Source organism: Dendronephthya gigantea, unplaced genomic scaffold (assembly GCF_004324835.1).
Source record: "Dendronephthya gigantea isolate DGI-Jeju-01 unplaced genomic scaffold, DenGig_1.0 000137F, whole genome shotgun sequence".
NCBI classification, from domain to species: Eukaryota; Metazoa; Cnidaria; class Anthozoa; order Malacalcyonacea; family Nephtheidae; genus Dendronephthya; species Dendronephthya gigantea.
This window is the reverse complement of record NW_021163147.1, coordinates 193,119-198,332: the sequence shown is the minus strand read 5'-3', so window position 1 is coordinate 198,332 and position 5,214 is coordinate 193,119.

Here is a 5,214-nt window from a genome sequence, read left to right as displayed (position 1 = left end):
CATTTTGCAAATGTTAAATAAACCAATTAATTGCAATTACTTTCGACGTTACTACAAACCAAAAGCGAATTCAAGCTTTGACCTATAGTCGACTATATGCATAGTTCGTATTTGGCATGCCTTTACATCATACAGTCAGGGGCCAGTTGCATGTAGCTATAAGAAGGTAGGGTTTTACATACAATTAGTGTGGCGGTCTGAGGTTGTTACCGTGCTGAGATTGTATAGACACTACCACGCATGCTCTGTTAGTGCACCCACCAGTGGCGTAGCTACCGGTCCTGCTCGTCCTGCCCAACAGGACAAAAAAATTCCCCTAAATTTGGAAATAACCATTCCAAAAATATAATTTAAGTGCCATTGAAGCATTATAAATTCCGCAATGCTATTACTCGATTCCTTTGTAGCAATAGTAACCCATCGGAAGTACGCACCTGGAAATATAATCGATTGCATGCATGCATTCATGCTTCAGGCATAATTGGCTGTTTACAACACCTCACTTCTGCTGTCTCGACAAGGTGTGGTGCACAGCTTTGGCTAATTTTCCGATGCGCGATTTGATTTCGCTTGCATGATACGGCAATTCCTCCAAGAGGAACAAAAACCCCTTTTTTTTAAGCTGTTCGATTAAGTTTAGATTGAATTGGGGTAAGAATACATTTAATACATGTAGATTCTGGTCCTATTTTAATAATATCGCTGCTATTTCGCTGTTTGACAAGACGTGGTTGTGTATGGGCGCGTTGACACGTCGCAGTTTGCACAGGATTGAAGATTTAATATAACTATATAGGCGCGAATTCGAAAGGCAAAGTGTAAGACAAAGTGAACGTATCATGCGGTTTAATTACATTTTTGAAAGCAAGAATGGTTATAGCGACATTTAGAATCCGTATTCTCATTGGGAGTTTTCCCTCATAATGCCAGATAATAGAAATATTTATGCGAGAGGAAATACGTAGGCAGTGGCAATATACCACGTGATATCCGGTTAGTATAAATCTAGCGTGTAACGGGGTATTTGAGGCTTTTGCGCTCTTTCACCACCGAAAACCAGAAGATCCGTTAGAAAAATTTCGCCCACCCTCCTCCCCTCGGCTGCGACGATATGCGGCCTTGCCGCATATTTGCCTTTGGCTGAAAAATTATTTATCCCCAATCTGAATTCCTCTTCAGTCGAAGGCATTGTGTGGGAAGGCGAGCAGTGAAAATATATACCTATTTGAACGACGATTACATTGCAGACAAGCCGAATCTGCTCAGGGTGGAGATTCACGTTTCACCGGAGTCTCTCCTGAAAAACAAAATGATTTGATATGTTGCCCTGATTTTATTATTGAAGATCGATATTATTTTTAAGGAGATTAACTAGTGTACCTACATTAGTGTGCAGGTTGATGAAACTTCTGATGTCTCAACTAAGGAACAGGTAAGTATGATTGTCCGTATGGGTGAAGGTTGTGAGATAATTAAAAGAAAATTGGTAATGCAGACCTAACTAGTAATAGAAAATAATAGAAAGATGATGGAAAAGATAATAGAAAGAGAATTGGTGATGCAGGTAACTAGTAATGCAGCCCTATGATGGTGCATGGGTTGCCAATAGCTACATGCGTTGCCAATTTATCCACAAACCTGTGATTGATTAAATGATAACAAAACAATAAGAACCACACTGCAAATAAAAACAACAATCTCAATAATGTTTCACTCCATCTTATATCTAGCGAAATCCTATAATTCAAAAGACCAGTAATAACCAGGAAATCTGGCTGCCCTGCTTGCCTTGTCGGACCCTGACTTGGATAAATTCCTTAGTTCCCCAACTCAATCCGATATACAGAAAACAACCCAAAGAACAACAGTTTCCCCAAAGCACCTTGCACAACCAAAACCCAACCACTTTAACTGTAAACCTAACCAAAACTACCAAATCACTCCAAATATCAATCACATTTCCAATTTCTCCAATCTCAACGGACTTCCATAACCACCACCAATACCCCCCCCCCCATATCGTCTATTACGCCACTCCCAGCCTCAATAAGCACCCTTCTCCTACCACACCCATCACCCATGTCCCCATCACCCATGCCCCCATCACCCATGCCCCCACCCCACTGGTCTATCTCAACCATCCACTTCACAAATCCACACTTCATCAATCCCCACCAGTTCAAACCACACACCATCTATCACCTTCAACCAACTGGTTGAACTTCGCAAAACACACTCATATCATCAACGCCAACAAACACATCAAAAATCTCAACTAAACGCATCAAAAACCATACAACACCCACTGGCTTAACTATCAAGTTACAACCTAGGATCCAGTTGTCCCCAGAACAAAAACCAGCATGGGACACCAACACTTAAACTGCCAATCACAACTAACTTCAATCCTGCATCAGCACCATACTCAACAAATGGAAGAAAGTGTAGAACACATAGCCAGACTCTCCAAATCTGTCCAAAGCAGCTTCACAAAAGACGTTCCACCATCATTGCCAGCACCTAAAAACCAAAACAAAAACAAACGAAAACCACCCATCAACCACCACACAAACTCACCAAACCTATACCACACACCCACTAAACCCATACCACATATCCACCAAACAACGCCATAGCATTTTCGGAAATGGCCATATCCCCATCCCAAACCAACAACTCAGTGTGGTGTAGACAGAATAGACTGTTCTGTCCATACTGATACTGTATTGGATATTTTTTGTTCTTCATTTTCATCATTTCGTATGAGCAGTCACTAGTGCACTCTTGTACCTTTTGATTATTTATTCTCTGTTTCTTCATTCTCGTAAAATGATAATTTTTAAAACAAGGTGATATCCTCCTTAATTTTGCGCTATGCGTGTGTACTTACAATTTGAAAAAAACACGAGTAATGGGCCATGGCATATTTGGTTACACCAAAATAGAGAAATGCAACTCTCAACTTTTTGGCTATGATGAGCGTTACTAAAGCCTTATACTGCTGCTTTTACAGAATTCACTGAGCCATTGAAACTGCCCCTAAAACGTCGCAAATGCCGTTTCTAAGCTTTCAGAAATCAAAATTTTAAAAAATGTAAAGTTTTTGACTAACCGGTATAGACTACTGTAAAAATAACGGCTATTCACGCTATTCACATCTTTCTTATATTTACGGTAACAAATTTAACATTTTTTTCCTTGACAACTTGGTCAGCGTCACCTGGTAACATTATTAGATGACGTCACAAACATTGCTTTGAAACTAAAAAACTCAGTTCGTCTTTAAGTTTGATCTGTTAAAAGGACTTTGGCAGATCCCACTAAGTGAACAGGCAAGAGAGATATCGCTTTTTGTCACACCGAACGGCCTATATCAATAAAAAGTCATGCCATTCAGCATGAAAAATGCTCCAGCCACCTTTCAACGGTTAATCAACCGCCTTGTCACCGACATTCAGGGCTGTGAGGCTTATATAGACGACGTAATCAGTCACAGCGACACCTGGAAGACACACTTGGCAACAATGCTACAATTTTTCCACCGGTTACGCGAAGCGCAATTAACCATTAACCTAAATGAGAGCGAATTCGGTGTGGAACCGTAACCTACCTTGGACACATCGTTGGGTAAGTCAAACCCATGCATGCCAAAATCGAAGCCATCTCTGCCTTCCCACTACCTAGTACCAAGAAACAAGTTATGCGCTTCATCGGCATGGCTGGTTATTACCGAAAGTTTTGCCCAAATTTCTCGTCTATCACCGAACCCCTAACCGCCCTGCCCCGAAAGGATGCAAAGTTCATCTGGACCCCACGTTGCCAAGTTGCATTCGAGCAACTGAAAGCCGTGTTACGAAGTTCCCCTGTTTTGGCAGCTCCAGATTTTAACCGATTTAAACTCGCCGTTGACGAAAGTGACAGTGCGGCCGGAGCTGTATTTCGCTACTTCTCAAGGAAATTTAATCGACATCAACGAAATTATTCCACTGTAGAAAAAGAATGCCTTGCCCTCATCCTCGGACCACAACACATGTTTCATCGACTCGTGTTTCTCTTGAAGTATTCACCGACCACAATCCACTAGTGTTTATCCATAGACTAAAGAACAAGAATCAACGTTTGCTCCGGTGGAGTCTCATCTTGTCGGAGTACAATCTGAATAGACACAACAAGGAAGCGACAACGTCATAGCCGACTGTCTTTGAAGACCATGAATTGTACGGATACAGGAACGCTTTCAAAGAAAGTTCTTCTAACTTTCTTTTCTTTAAGAGGGAGGCTGTTAAATGATACCGTAATATCATGTAATCATAATATTATATATTCAATGAGCCTTAGTTAACCTTACATGCATGAGTAAGGAAATAGTTCCGGAGTAACTCGTCCCGCAAACCAACAACGTAACGGACATGGCTTGGTTTGCGGCTAACCATTGTTGTTATTTACTTGCTTATTCACGCTGTATTACGTAGGGGAAATATGTCATAGTTTTATAGTTTCTTCTCCTAGCAAACCATATAAAAGTCAGAGCACAACTCTTGAAGGCATGCATTATTCATAAGGCGCTAGCCTGAATAGCGTCATTGCTTTAAAAACAAAATTAGAGAAGTAACGTGAAAAGAACCACAAACCAAAAGAATTTATTTGTACATATGTTATTTCATCACACTTACTGACTTCAGTTTAGCGGAAAGGTCGAAAGTATATTTTTCAAAATGTTTACTCTTTAAGGGGGTCTATTGTTTCATATATATTTTTATGTTCGTAAAATCTGTTATGTAATTGTAAAAGTGTAGTAGAAATTTCATGCATAGGCATAGTATCATATAGCATAGGAAACTAAGACAAATTTTGAGGTAGAACGTAGCAGCAACCGCGGAACCAACGTCCCACATAACAAGGTAAGCGGACACTATAACTGTAAATATAGACTAACACTAATAGAATAAGGAAAAGTAAGTTGCCGCGGGAATGCAATAGTGCTTCCGTGATTAATATAAATGTAGCAGTTGATAATAAAAATAGCATTATAGATAATTAAAGGAAGCGCACACGCAATATAGAAAGAGTCGAATCTAGACCACGTTGTGTGTGAAGTAAACACGGCTCGTTACAACTGGTGGCAGCGGTAAACTGCATGATCTCGACTGCAATTCTTCCGGGAAAATTTGATGATGACGATAACAGAAGAACATTTATCAAAAGCATCGGAAA